This window comes from Myripristis murdjan, chromosome 16 (genome assembly GCF_902150065.1).
Source record: "Myripristis murdjan chromosome 16, fMyrMur1.1, whole genome shotgun sequence".
Classification (NCBI taxonomy): domain Eukaryota; kingdom Metazoa; phylum Chordata; class Actinopteri; order Holocentriformes; family Holocentridae; genus Myripristis; species Myripristis murdjan.
In genome coordinates, this window is record NC_043995.1 from 16,381,157 (window position 1) to 16,397,500 (window position 16,344).

Here is a 16,344-nt window from a genome sequence, read left to right on the forward strand (position 1 = left end):
TTCAAAGGGTTCCATTTTACTAAGATTTCTTATTGTGATACAGGCAGAAGAGTGAAAGGAGAGGACTGCCAGGATGAATTTTAACTGGTTCTGTGATTGAGGCCTACCTGCATCTGTAGTGATCCTTGATCTTTAATAGGGAATTTGGATGGGTGGGTGGTGGGTGGGGGCGGTGGGGGTGGGGGTGCAACAGTTCAGCAGTCATAGATGCCTGTGTCTGGTCCTGTGTCAGCTAATTGCTGTGGTCCTGTTTCCCACCCTCCCTTTCTGCTTCAATATGATAAGATTTACTAGCATGTTCAAATGGGTAATCTTGTTTATTCACTGTAGCTGTTTGGATCCTAACATCACCAGGAGAATTAAAGCCTCCACATCTCAGTGGTTGGTCAAGCACGAAAAAAAGGAAATGTAGTTTTATATCTCTATTCTAACTCAATGCTGTTGATTATTTTGGAATTATAACTATTGATGTTGTTTTTCACAGCAGCTTACTCTTATATCCCCTTCCCTGTTGTTGATCCCACTCTATATATCTTTCACCTGCAGGGGCTCTCCAGCCCTCCAGCTCTCTCCCTGCATAAAGGAACCGCAATGAATGTTGTTTCTGATTGTAAAGGGTGGCTGGTTTGACAGCTATAGGTCAGACTCAGACTTGACTTTTTTAAATCCATAACATTGATCCGACATCTAACCAGCAACCTATAATTTCCAAATCACCACTAAATTATTTAATTGATCTGTTGGTATGGCCCAGCTGTGTTTGGGCCGAGAGGGGGAATGGAGCTGATAGCCTGTGGGTTTAGCAGGGAGATGTGGTCAGTCACATGAGCATGCTCTCTCTGGCAGAGATCTTCGATTATAAGAGGCTTGTAATGCTTTTGCACCCCCCTCCCTCCTCCACCCAGCTAAGCCCAGGCCTTTACCACTTGGTCTTATGACGGAAATCTGCAGACATTGACAGTTGATCTCATGCTTTTTTATCACAAATCCTCTTTGCAAATCTTTCTTTTAGAGACATTTGACATAGGACAATCTGCGTTACTTTGTGGACAGTGTCCTTCACTCACCCTGCGGCCACTGAAGGTAAAGATTTGACCCACATCTTAGCTGGTAGCTGGACCTAATGTTGTGAAATAGGTTGAGCTTAATCTGTGATACACTTTGACAATCCTTCCATGAGAGCAGCATGAAAACAATCCCAGCTGAACAGATGTAATCTTGGGATTCAGTTAGCAGCAGTATATAACAGCCGCAACACTGCCACAACATAGACCTGACATGGTAATGTGCACGTCACACAGGAAACAGAGTGGGCTTCTGTCCTCATGGGTCCCGCAATCTTTCCATCAGTGAAGCAGTTGGCTCACCAAATCCAATTCAACAGCACTGGAGAAATAAACCGCATGGACAAGGCTTCTTAGGTGACAGAGAGCTTTTATTTGCTCTGTTTCTCACTTTCACTTCCTAATAGATAGGACATCAAGATAGCTGCAGGGAATTGTTTGTGGTGGTGTGTACGGTGTGTGTGCCCATGTGTGTATGTGGATGAGTGGGTAGGGGAGGGGGCTACAGGTTTTCTGTGGTTGCATCAGCTATAGTGCTGAATGTGGATTCCTGGATTTCACTCACGTATAGCAGGGCCATTGAAAGGAAACAGGTGGCGGAGTATAGCGGGGGTGAGGGGCGGGGGGGCTATTGTAATTAATGCTGCAGATGCTGCTTTCTGCAGCGCATCTGGGCAGTGCTCTCATTTCCAGAAATCTCTTCCAAATTCTCTGCAAATCCCCGCGGTTTTCAGAATCCCTCTAAATCTCTCGGCAACTTCTTCCATTTCCCTCGTTTCTTGATTTATTTTGCCCTCCTCACCTCTTCCTTGCTCGTGTGTACCTTGTCCCCACCCGTTTTTCTTCTTTGTCTCTGATTGCACATTATTTCCTCTCTGCTTTTTCACCTCCGTACCTGTCTCTTTCTTCACTTGATTTCACTCACTTGCTTTGTTCATCTTTCTCGCTGTCTCCACTATCAAGTCCCTCGACTCCTCAGACTCGTCCAAACCCCGTTTCCTGTTTCTTCCAAGTCCTCACACCACCCACTCCCGTGTACCTCTGCATGGTTCAGTAGACCATTGGCATGTGCGTATGTGTTTGCGCAGCCCTGTCACAGTGGTAGGAAGCCCAGTCTCCTCCGATTACAGTGTGCTCAGGATTAGAGGGAATATGCTCTAACATATTCAGCCTGGTATTACGCTGATATCCTGTGACGCCGCTTCACAGGAGTAACACAGCCAGTCCAAGATGCTACAAAATGGCATGCAGAACATCAGGCGGAACGTGGCATCAAAGCTGACCAAATCAGGGACAACAGGGGGCTCAGTTCTGCGACAGACATGGAAATACACTAAGTTTTTATGGATGAGAGGGAAAGTGTAGGCAACTTTTAAATAAAACATAGGGCAATTTAGAGGGCCAGAGAAAGCAATGATGGAAATGATATACTGTATGCAGTATCATCTGCTCCATTCCACTCCACTGTCATTTTGTAAAATTGCAACATGCGATGCTTTCAGGAGAAAAAAGTAGACATATTTTGATTTGCATTCATTCACACATCAAGGGCATATTAAAATAAGGGCAAAGAATTCGACGATCTTCTGAATTTTCTCCCCTCTTATCTCCCTCAGCTTGGCAAGCACTGTTCCGATGGAGCACTGGGGGAAAAAAAAAGCATCTTTGCATAAAATAGCAAGCGAGCAAAATCTAAAACAGTTGGTGAGGAACTCTAAATAATCACGGTGCTTTTGGAGATGAATGCATTAGCATAACTTAGTCCCGGCGAAGTAATCACTCGTCTCAGGGTGAGAAGATCCCCTCCAGGCTCATCTCTCTCCTGCCGCTTCTGTCCCCCTGAGTTCAGCCTCGGCAGAATGACTGACCCCCTGAGACCGAGGGGCAGAGGGGACATGTGGCAGAGAGGAACAAGTTTGAGACCCCCACTGCTCTGTAGCAAAGTGCCTCGGGCATGTGATAAGATCATAAGCAAAGAGGGAAAAAGCTGCTTGAAAGCATCTTTTGGTCTTTCTTTTTTCCAAACAGACTACAGGAATGACCACATGTACTGAAGAAAGAGAGTCTCCACAGATGTTGGTGGCCATGTGTGCATGTGTCCATGGTAGGCAGAGTTCCTCAGATCCTCCATAACAAAAGAAACTTAAACTTGAACCTGAACTCCCATGTGATAACGTCAGGTAAAATATACATTTCTGAAAGAATTCTGACCACTGTAATTGTTCCAAATGTATGAGTATCACTTAGAGGTGGAAGTAACTTGATTGAGTACTTGTATTTTTTTTTTTTTGAGTAAGTCAGTAATTTTACTTTTACTGAAGTACATTTTTGCTTGAGTATTGTACTTCACTACATTTTAAACCAGATCCATAACAGAGTGCAAATGACCAATGACAAATTGTGGAGCCTTTCACAATGACTGGTCAGGATTTTACAAACCAGCAATAGAGCATGTGAGTCCCAGTCCAGCAGCAGAACAGCACATTCAGGTTAAGACAAATGCTAATTGGCAATTTAAGTAATTAAACTGGTTTTGTGGGCAACGTCTGGGATGTAGTCTTGCCAGTCTTTGTATGCATCAAAGGACAATAATCTGACAGTTAAATCTACAGAAACAATTTGTCCTCTCTCAACTACATCTCCATTTTCAGTCAGTGATAAGGGCCAGAACCAAGCGAGTAGAACTGAGACCAGACCAGACCTGTCTCAGTCCAGCAGAGGCAAAATACTGTGGCTTCTAGGATTTGTGATTTTTAATTTTTTTCTTTCACTACTCCTATTACTACTACTACGACTGCCACTTCTACTCCTAATAAAGTAGCACATTGTAATAAAATGTTATAGTTTTCCAGGATTCTCAAAACAAGTCATACGACAGCAGTTGCTGTTGTTGCTCGTACAGAGCACTGAAGTGACCAGGGCCTCCACGGCACATCTAGTACCTTTATTTTTGGTCTATGGTGAAAATGGTTTCTGGTTCCTGTTCCTGTTGCTGAAATACTATCCTCTTTTAAATATGTTCAACCAAGACATGAGAAAAAACACAGAGTGGATCTGTTACATGTGATGATTTAATTTAATTTCTAATAAATATTTGCCATTAAATTTTGTACTACAGTGTATTTTCCCATTCCTCTAATAAGGATAGGAGCTCTGAATCACTTGATGGTCTATTTCATTTGTCAAATATAGAGATGGACAAGGAGAATGGAGGAGAGAGATAGGCATACATACAGTATGTACATGTGCATATATTAATGAGTGTGAGGCTGCATGGTGTACATGAGAATAACCTCATGTATTTCCATTCCTATGGAAGTCTTTATTTAGATGCCGAGAAATCTGCGGGACATTAACAGAGAACATTTCCACTGGTACTAGAGAAATACAAAGCTCATTCACGGCTGACAGAGGTCCTTGTGTACTCTGATGGGAGGGAAAGTGAAGGAAAAGTGCACATTAGCATAGTCTCTCAAGTTCCTTGAGTGCCACATATGGATGTGTTTCATAAAATGTTGCCACTTCAATGAAGGGTATGTTGAAACTGACTGTATTGTGACTCTCAGATATATTCTCCTCCACCCCCCCTCCCCTCTGTGCTTATGTTTTGGCTGCTGACTGGCCCATTAAAGAAGGGCCATGCTTTTAAATGGAGCAGCATGTTGTCCTGTAGCTTGTATTTTCTGCACACATCACATAAAATATTTTCCCCTTCTCTTCCGTTTTCTTGCACTTGCTGATGTAGCTGCCTAAAGAGCCTCCTGTTGCCTCCTTTAAACAGAATAGAGATAATATTCGAATGGCTTTTGATAAAGCAGGGAAGTGTGTTTATTTTTTATTTGCTGTGGGTATTTGAGTTTCAGAGGCTTTGACACCGACATCCTCCATGTTGGCTCGGTAGTGCATGCAAGATTCAAACTCATCACACCTTTGAAACACACACATGCACTCGATGACATGGCTGTGCGCAAACTCAAACATGCGCACACATAAACAACACAAAAGGTAGGCATTATAAAGGAATCTGCTCAACAGTTATTTTGTTTGGCTCAACTTTTCCTGTGCTGAAATGTCAAACAAAAGCCCTCGAGCTGTGTTCAGTAGAATCTCTGCCCAAGCATCCTGGTTTTGGCTACAGACCATACTGGCATTGTTGGCAGTTGGCCTCTCAGCACCATGGCCATGGCTGTGTGTGTGTGTGTGTGTGTGTGTGTGTGTGTGTGTGTGTGTAGTGATGTGTTTGCATGTGTTCATGCCCATGCGTTGGTTATGAGATTGGTATAGTGGGACGAGATGATTTGGATGGGAATACGTGTTAGTTAACTGACTTTCTGGCAAGGCCTGAATGAAAGCAAATGAAAGAAGTGGCCAGGAATAGAGGCTGGGAATGAATGGAGACTGAGAAGAAGATAAAAGGGGTAGATAAAGGCGGTGACAGCCAATTCTCTCAGTGTGTGTCAAGCCTGCTGATGTTACAGGTGCTATGATCTAATCCATCCACTTTCTGCAACCCCCAGTCACCAATGCATCTTTCTCTCTCACTCCTTCTCTCTGCCCCTCTCTCTCTCTCTCTCTCTCTCTCTCTCTCTCTCTCTCTCTCCCTCTCCCCTATCTTCTCCATTTTCTCCAGCCTGAGTAAATGTCAGAGCTGCTACACTTCCCAGACCACGCCGTGGGAGACAGACCAACCTCATTGCCGTGGCAACCCTCTGTTCTCACTCAAAGAAAGCGGCAATGGAGGAGAAGAAAGGAACTTTTATGCCTGAGACCCCCCCCAGTAGTTTCCTCATCCGCGTGCATTGTAGGCCAGGCCTGAACCATGTGGCCAAACTCCCAGGCTTCACTCTAGCTAGACAGGAGGGAGAGACGAGGGCCGCTCTTCCAAAATAGGAGAGGAGGGATTTTCCGGTCTTTTTGGTGGGGGTTAGCAAAGTGAGTTGCAGCAGAAACATTGGCAGGTGTTCTGTGGCGCATGAAGCCTCCTTCATTTTCTTTTAGATTTAGCAAACACAGTTCCTCAACTTTGAAAAAAATCCAGCCAAAGAAACTTCTTAAGTGAGGTAAAGAAACCTGGAACAGCTACACAAGGCAGAGAAGTGGTGCTATTAGATTTCCTCAGCTTGGAGCCATTGTATTTGGTGGCAATTTGTACCAGCAGGAGACTGTCTGATGCTCTCTTCTCTGGTAATGGCTTTCCCCTCAAAGCTGACCTGTCACCTCTGACAGGAAGTGCACCTGAAGGGATTTCAATGGTCTTGAGGAGTGGTCATGGGTGCCAGCAAAGACTGTCTATCATATCAAGAATAAAGACTATAAGGAGTGTTTTTTTATGAAACACACAGTAGGTTGTGGCTCTACATTGAGTTGCTGAAATGACAGCATTTTACCGTAACCCTCCCCGAGGGAGAGGTAGCAGACTGTTGGAGAGACAAAAGGGAGGGAGGAGAAAGGGATAGAAGGGCAACGGGTCAAAAGTGAGGAACCATCTGGTTGTAGGTGAGGTACCATATTTAACACTGGCCGAGGCCCAACACTATGTCTCCAGTTGCCCAGATTTCTGTCTGTCTGCAAATCTGCCCATCTCCCTCTGTAAATCTCTGCCTCTTGCTCTCTTTTTTCTTTTTGTCTATTTAAATCTGTGAGGACTACAGCTCTCACCACTCTTCACTTTCCTCCATTTCTGCGGGTATCACAAACAACTGCATGCACGTGCACACACGCACATGTGCACATACACACACACATTTTTATCCCATTATGTATGTCTGCTCTGCCACTGACACATCATGTGGCTTTTTACCTCTCACTCCCTGTCCCTTCTTATCTGTCCCTGGCTCTTGCATTCTCATGTCTAGAATGGGAGAGACTGCCTTTGACACACATACACACACAAATCTTTGTCCTTTTGTGAAAGATCCATTTCTTCTCACCCACACTGACTTCACTGCAGGCTGCTACTATATGTTGAAGGTTAGGCTGTAGTTATGAAGGAGAAAGACTATAAGCACGGTCCTTGACCTTTTGCCATGTTTACAGCTCCTGGACCCACTCATACGCTCACATTTTGTTAGAGCGCGTTGGCTTGTGTGAGACAGAAACATGTCTAACATATCTGTATGTGCATGTGCATAACACTGTGCAGTATTTGCATCTTATTATGAATATTCATACGTTGGTCAGCAGTTATGAAGTGTAGATTAGGACTCGTTGTGAGTCTTTTTTGGTCTGTGATAATCAGTGAGTATACACATGTGATTGTATGTTCCCTCATTAGACCTTATTATGTTGTGTGCATGTGCATGGAGGAGAGAAGGTACACGCTAGGCATGTGGGAGTAGTGGCAGGTGTGTCTGATTGACATAAATTTCATGTGAGATGTCCTGTTTGGGGTGTTCTTCATTATGTGATATTGTGTGTGTGTGTGTGTGTGTGTGTGTGTGTGTGTGTGTGTGAGGACTGTGTCTATGCATAATAGTGTTTTCTGCTCCACTGGCTGTGCCGGTGTGTGCCTGTGTTCAGGTTGCATATGACCCTGGCTCCGCTGGGAGGCCCATGTCTTTCATGTCCCCTGTTCAGCTCTCCCTTGAATCTGGGTCAAAGGATAAAAGAATAACCCCCCTTTGCTCCAACACACATACACCAACACACGCTGACACACACCAGTCCCTTTGAAAAATGACTTCCTGGAGATTTGAGTGGTAAAAAGGTTGCGATGTGGAGGACGCTGAAGGGAACGACTTTTAGAATTCACCTTATGCATAGGAACAGTGGACCACATGCTGTCCTAAACCTAGATCCTGTCCACCTCTCCCCATAAACAACAGTTATTCACTGCACCGCTTACTCGTCCGTTCCTTTCCCAGCTTAGCTTCTCCCTCCGTCTCCCTCGGTTTGTCTCTGTACATCTCACGGTTGACATTGCATAGCCCAGATGAGAGCGCTGGATTTGCAAGTCGGCAGCAAGTCGATTAGGAATGCATTGTGGCTCAGTGTCTCCTGGCATCTGTCTCTATGTCTCTCTATTCCTTTCTCTCTCTCTCTCTCTCTCTCTCTCTCTCTCTCTCTCTCTCTCTCTTGCTCTTTCTTGCTGCTGCTCTCTCAGACTCTCCCTCTCTCCCTCACTAAGCCTCTCCAATAAGGCTGATGTTCTGGACCAGCAGCAGCCCTCAGAGGACGGGGCCATGCATGGGAATTTGTCTGTGTGTACTTGCATGTGAGTGTGCATGGGTATGTGTCTGGGCACATGCATGCATGTGTGCATTTGTGCATGTGTCTATGTGTGTTTGCAGCTGTTGGGGAGGATTGTCATTGCCAGAGAACACAGTGAGCTTTCTCAGCCCCCTGAGTTTCTGAGCACTTGCTGTCACTGAGGTCTTTTCTTTCTTTAGTAAAAAGGACTGGAGGGAAACAGGGAATTGTTCCTGTGCTGGGACACCCTGCCCCTCTCATAACTTCAGCCCTGTGGGCCTGGGGGCTCAGAGCAGGGCAGTGAGTGCGTAGGGGGTAAAGACTTGCTGCCTGCCACAGATAAAGACTGAAGACTGCAGACCTCCTACCAGCAGTGGGACACAACCATCTGGGAGGACCTCCTTGCAGTCCCATATATCCAGCCAAAACCCCCTACACACACACATACATACCATCTCTAAAAATGCATGCTGGGCTAGGGAGGACCTTGACAGATTGATGGAAAAGTCCCCACGGCACACTTTTGTCTGTGTCCCCAAAAGTCTTTTATAATCCTCCACTATAGAGGACCTCTTCGTTCCTCTAAACAGTTCATGCATTCTTCCTCAGCCGCCTCCATGCCTCCATCCTCGCAGCAAGAGCAGGGTATTGTTGTTGGTAGAGGGGCGGGAGAGAGGTATAACTAATGTGTCATCATATGAGCAATCATCAGTGCCTGAGAGGGGGTCCATAATGATAGAGAGATGGTTTTCCCTTTCAAGCAGAACTTCGGCAGAGGACAGACCACGAGGGAGGGACGAAGGAGAATGGAAATGAGTAAGGATGTTCTTCTTCAAAGACTGCCTCGGTTATAACTATTGGGTTTCTCCTCTCCAATGACTCAGGTTCTGATCTTCTCCTGTCTTTACTGGCGGAGCCATGCAGGCCAGGAGCGAGGCACAGAACTACCCAGGGAAATTACCCTGTCGACAGACGGCACACAGAGACTTCGTTAGCACAACCATCCAACCTAGTGCCTCTCCGGCCTGATGGAACAGAACTACTCTCAGTGCCAGAGTAAACAAAGCGGAATCACAAGGATGGTTAGGAAAAAGAGGAGTGTTTTCATAATGCCTGTACCTGTGTGCTTTTATTTGTGTTTATGTGTGTGTGCGTTAATGTGTTGTGAAGTAAAGTTGTGTGTGTGCAAGAGTAAGTGGAAATGCCTTATATTTGTTTAAATATGTATGTGCTTCAGTATGGGTAGGTCTGCATTAAGTATGTGCAATGTGTTTGGTGAGGCATGGGGTTGGGTTTGTGCATGTGCGCAAGTTGGACGGCATCTTTGCAGGTGTGAATGTGTCCATATACTCTATATGTATTTAAAAATATTTAATATATAATACATATATGTGTGTTTGAGTATTTTTATTCACACAAATGCATGTATGTGTGTCTATGTGTGTCTATGTGTATGCGTTTCTTTCTGTTGATCTGTGTGTGTGTGTGTGTGTCTGTGTATGTGTGTTTCTTTGTGTGCTTTAGGCAGAGAAGAATGTCTGTGTTGTGGAGAAAGAAGAAGCAGAGGAGAAGTGTAAGTCACCGCCTGCAAGTAAACAACCAGCAGTAGCTAACTGTCAGTCTTCCTGCCTCTCTTTCTCTGCTTCCCTCCCATCCTCCTTTACTTTTCATCCCTGCACTTAAACAAACATACAGAGCATTTGTGCTGCCAGGCTCCTGAGGAACTCATTCAGCAAACTTCCGGGCTTTGCCTTTCTGCTCAGCTTTTTGTGCTCAGATTGATAATTAAATTGACTATCGCCATGTAATCAATTAGGGTGTTCATCCCCGGCTCTGAATCAAACAGTTAATTGGCTTGTGCCACAGAGAGGCTGAGACAGAGAGCAGACGGTTACAGCAGGGACTACTGGATTACTACAGATGGGCTCTCAGGCCTATTTGCATTGTTTCTGCCTTAAAGTCTGTGATTGCCTTCCTAGCTCAGAAATTGCTTGGGTGCAGAAAGCACACAGGTTAGGTTTGGACCTTGGTGACAAATCCTGCCTGTTTCAAGTGAAGAGGGGCAGTAATAGATGAAGTGAACACACACTGTGTTGCTTCTATGCTTTGATCACAATGTTTCAGACAGATGCATGCAGGTTTCTCTTCCATTAAACACTCTTTGTTACTTTTTACCCATGTGTCCGGAAAAATTCTTTGCCACCTGCAGTCAGTACTGCTTTGTCTGAGTGCACAGAGAGCAAAGCATTTCAGGTCCAAACAACCCTGCAGTATTGATCCACCCCACACCTTATTCCATTTTGTCCTCTAAAACATGCCTTTTCACTCGGTTGACTTCTATTCAAAGCTATCCAGTGAGACCTGTGTCAATGGGGATGCTTGACTTCATTCCATAGCTCTGGAAGCCCCCTGGGGGCTAAGCATAGGCTGCTAGACCATAGCAGGCAGGGGGCTAATAGGCCGGATAGGATTGGATAAAAGAAGAGGGGGGGTGGTCGCGGAAAAGTTTTAAGACCAGGACACCACCATCTGCTTTTGTGGTGATGAGCATCAAAGCCTGAAGGAGCCCTGTTGGGTCCCCTCTTTCAGATGGCTGTCCTACATATGGGCTTCATATTTCACCAGGACAGACAGTCAGCCAGGCCTACTGGGCCAGCGCTGAGGCCGCTATTCTTTCTCTCTGCATGGTTTCCAGCCTTTGAGAAGAGCAGTGAGATGACTTTTATTTCTCCAGAGAAACGTGGCTAATAAATGACCAGGCTTGACCCAGAGGATTTGGGCCTGCACCCCCACTTCACTAAATGATTGTACGAGAGAAGAGGGGTTCTGTGTGTATGTTAGTGTTGCAAAAAACCGTTAGAGAAATGGGTCAGTGCATGGCTGCTACTACATGCTCCCAGGGTGATTAATTATTGAAGTGACTAATACTACATTTGCCTGGCAGCACCAGGGACTTCAGTCCACATTGGTGGCAACACAACCAGAATCAGCCCTGCAGTGTCTTCTATATCTATCTACCCCTCTTCACTTCTCCCCTCTTTTTCAACTTTAACATAGTCCATTTCCCCTTTATTTCCACCCATTTTATTATTTTGCCCTTGCAGATTCCCCTGTTTTCCTTTTAAGCCGCTCCCACTTGACGACCACAGACCTCATTATGTAGCTATGCTTTTCACTCATTCTCCCAATCTTTCTTCCTCTCTTTCTCTGCCTCTGTCAGCCCCTTCCCCTGTTTTCCACCTCCATGTCTGTCAGTGGCTCAGCCTGGATCTATAAGGAGGACAAGGGGATAAGCCTGCTGCTTGATGTGAAATGCGAAGGCCAGAGACATATAATATCAGTGCTGATGGAAACCAGCCAGTCTTGTCTGACTCCGCTTCTCCTCCACCTCTTGCTAGATTTCGTCTGCCTCAAGGTAGCATATGGCATTCTCTCAGACTGCTGGACTCGTTGGCCTCCCACACAACACTGTGCATCCATCTCTCCCTCACTCACAGCTCCTTTATGGGCTCTCCAACGGTTATTTTCTCCCTTACCCCACTCCCCTGATACTGTGCAGAGCCCCATCCCTCCCCATTCTATTTCACACAGCCACACTTCAGTGATGTTCACTGCAGAGATGGCTCAGGTCTGGCAGTTGGTGAGAGGAGGGCGGTCGAGGCTGGAAGGCACAGTCATTAGTTAAATATTAGCCAGACTGTGTTCTATTCCCCCATCATGGATGGGAGGGGTGCAAGAGTCATACCCGTCCCAAACAATGGGCCATAAGGGGATGGCTTTGTGCCCTCACGCTTAGAAATACACACTTACACACACACAAACCTCCCTACCTTCTAAACTCATACAGATGGCGTTCTCTTTGTTATATCTTGTACATGACGTACATTTCACCCCCTGAGAGACGTCTTAACCTTATGATGTTGCAACCAGAAGGTACAAATATAATGAGGGTGAAGTGACAAACAACAAAAGACAGGGCTCACAGTTACACACAATGCAACCAATGAAACCATGGGTAGAAGCATGGAGGTTGAAATTGTGACTGCAGAGATATAAATACAGAGATAGGGACAAAATCATGAGAGCCTGAACCGATTTACACCGTGACTTTTCTGTGAATGCGTATTCTCTGTGCATTTTTTATTATTATGGCCACAGGAGACGTCAATACAGTTCAACATAAGGTAAGATGCAATAACTGTTGTATGGCCGGTAAGAGTCAAGGCAAAGCACAGATAAATACATGGAAGGAGATTTTGGTAGATCTTTTTTTTAACATGGAACTGCAACATTATTAAACATCAATTTCCAAACTGATTTCCAATGTTGGTGCTGTTTCTGTACAGACAATAGAGCTCAGCATCTTGCTCTAAATTACTAGTCTGAATAGAAACAGTTTTGGGGGAAAATAATCAGTTACATTACCAGTTGGCTTTGGCTTTTAAAACATAGCCTGCGTGACTGCTCATGTGACATCATGTATGTTTTATGTACTTATGTGTCATTTGTTTGTATGTGACAGTGACACCATGTAGCCTATGTTTTATGTTCTTATGTGTCATTTTCCTGTACGTGACACCTTGTATGTTTATGTTCTTATGTGTCATTTCCCTGTACGTGACACCATGTATGTTTTATGTTCTTATGTGGTATATTACGGTATGTTTTTTTATCTTTTAACTTGTACAGCACTTAGGTTCAACTTTGTTGTTTTTAAATGTGCTATATAAATAAAGTGGTATGGTATGGTATATTAAAAAGATTTGTTGTATAGTCACATTGGTTAGATTTTTTTTTTTTCGCCACTGGAGGAAATATAGTTATTGTAGTGAGACTACTATGGATACCGTGTCAGGGTTGTAACTCTTGTTGTTTGTGTGTGTCTGTGTGTCTGTCTCCAAGCATGTTCTTGTGTGTATTCATGGTGCAAGGTGTGCGGGAGCCACAAGGCAGGCATGCAGCATGCAATGTGTAGCACTCACGCTGTTTGTGTGGTGAAGGGTGTGAGGGATTCATGCTGCGAGGCTCAGAGATCATCTCTGCTCTCCCCAGGAGGCCTCTGGTCAGACAACAGCTATCTCAGCACTCTCTTCTCATTTTTTCTGCTCACTTCCTTCTCCTATCTTCTTCCTCCTCTCTGTTGTCTTCCGATTCTCAACTCCAAGAAGCATGCTCACTACAAGTATATCACCCCTGAGCTTGCAGAAAAAAAAAGATAATACAAGTCTTAAAATACTGTAAAGTATGTTGTAACATGGCAAATAATACACTTACACTTATGTGCATTACACAAAATTGCCTAGGGTTAACAATTAGACATTTAGACCCTGAGAAAAAAGTGTGGGATGAGAATGGCATCGATTAGTGAGTCGATCTGACAATGAAAATCATGTAGATTCAACCACTGAATTATGTACTAATTCAGTGTTTTTTGTCAGTTGACTCTAAAAGGTCCCTTCTTCAGTCAGCCCCTGGCAGTTTTGCACAGTACACCTTTAGAGCAAACAATGAACTGCTGATAGAAAATGATGAATCTAATGCAATGTTGTACCCTTCAGATAAGTAAACCTCTATTTGCAAAGAAGTAGCTTATTTGATAGCACAACAAGAAGCAAAAACTAGCCCAAATGGGAGCAAACAGGAACTGGAGCTAGATCCGGTTCTAGATATCATTTGTGTTTCAGCTGCTTTCAGTGGAAACATTAAAGGTTGCAGTGAGAGCAGAAAAAGGCAGCTGACATAGCAGATTAAGCACAGGTAGTAAATTAATCATTACCTAGTGGTCAGACTTTTTAAAAAATGTTATGCATTTGTTTGTTTACATGTTTTTAAAACATATGCAACAATGTTTTTTCATTTTGTTTTTTTTTTTTTCTTTTTCATGCTTGTTGCCAAGTTCCCCATATGCAACAATATGCCCTAATTTCTTTTTATTCCTTTAAGCTCCCATTGAATTTCATGCTCTGACCAAATGATGCAATGCGAGTTTGGATCTTGTCTTCCTACATGCAATTTGGCTTCTTCAAACGCTTGACAGCTTACTACAAAAAGCTTCTACTTCAATTGGCTACTGGCACTCACCATCAGTCAGGGAGCAAAAAATCAACTGGAACTGGAAAATCCAAAGTTCCTGTTTTCCCATGCCAAAGTCGTGCTAAAATGTTTGGTACTGTTGCAGCGGAAAAGGGCCCATTATGTTCTTTATGTGGTACTCAAATTGAGTTTTCAGAATGTGTCCAATTTCAGTGCAGACAACTGTATTGAAACCCTCTATGTGATTACTGGTCCAAAGTGCCTTGTTTTTACTGCACCTAAGAAATCACCTCATGTCTTGGTGTGTCAGATTTTTTGAGGAGATGAAGGAGCTTGGGTTTGGGTATTTGCGCTAGTGACAAAACAAGCCATTCACATTTGCCAGCTTTCAGAGTCAAAGTGAGTAATAATATATGGTTGTGATGGCAGAAATATTTTAGATGGTGACAATTCACCCACCTCCCATTACAATGTAGGGCCTCATTCTCCACATCTTCCTGTATAACTATAGTTCATAAACACTAAATTAGACAGAAGAAAAACACTGCTGTCATGAAGCAACAAAGCACATGTTGAGAACATTTTGTATAAACACCTTCAAGGTTTAGAAAAACATGCAAATGGATGACACAAATTGCCAGGTCACTGATGGATGAGAGATGCTGTATGGCTGTATTGAGTTAACACATCAGTCAATTTCAGTCAATATGGTGTAACCAACTAGACATGGCTTCAGTGTTGCATCAATGCCTCAGCTGGAATATAGCCAGGTTCTTTTTTGACAAGGCATAGTCCGCTTTTAGACCAAGCAGTAAATAATTAATACATATTTGCACAATGCATAAACATCCATAAATATCAAAAATATGCACCAGAGAAGTCCATAAGTAGAGTATAAAAAATGCATTATTTTTATCAAATACTTAAGATGCTGATGCCTACAAAACCTTCACTTTTAAATCCTACTACACTGAATGTAGCCTAGTCTTAGCCTTGATGTCTTTTGTCATCATATAAAAAGGGCAAAACAGCATAAAATAAAGTGGTAAAATTGGCCCACTGTGATGCTAGCGTCATTGTCCACATGCACCATTCACGGCCAATGCAGTTCAAACCACACAAAACATCCCATAGTATGCTGAAAGCCTATAAACATGGTGCCTTACGCCTTAACTTCCTTTCTTGTGCAGCATTTGCACTGGTAGCCTAATGATAGGTGGCAGTGGATGTTCAACTTTCACTCCTGCTGCCACACCCACATGCTCCCAGCTCTGCTCTTTATTGTTTTCCAGAATCCCCAGCAGAGTCAACTGGACAGGCACAGGTGTGAGCAATTAGTCTGATTCAGTAATGTACCCGCCTGCTCTCAGCTCCTTGCTCTCCTGAGTCCCAGACAGGGTCCATTGGGCAGGCACCAGTGCAATTAGTTCAATTTGGTAGCGTCGATTCATCTAAACACCATCCCCCCTATTGCACATCGTCACCGCAATGAAACACAGACGACGGTATAATGCTCATTTTGGTCCAGAAGTTTGAATCCACAAAGTCAGCCTCAAATACACTGTCAATATGCAGCTGCACACACACACACACAGCCGAACTGTCAGTGTAGACCAATGGTGGAAGATTCAAAATGCCAACATGCAATCAAATAATTTCTTGATTTTCAACATGTTTTGTGCCCTACAGCAAAATTATGTATCCTACAAGCGTGTTTATTTGGCTTCCTAATGGTCACTGTCTTATTGTTAGACATTTCACTTTTAAGCTTGTTCATTCGCGCGTCACAGTATGACAACTTGCTTGGCATTGACAGCGTAAAATTACCATAATGACCAGTTAATTAAACAGCAAATGTGTACTACAGATGTTGATGAAGATCTCAAGGAAAACAAGCAGTGAAGGGCAGGGCATTGGTCTTTGTTTCTTAGTGGTGAAGAAAAGCAATGGCCTGTGTGCTTTGATAATCACTGAGCGCAGTGCTCAGGAGGTGTCATGGCAGAATATATAGAACGCCAAAGATGCCAAATTTAACTGCTTAAATAACATATTTACAGCC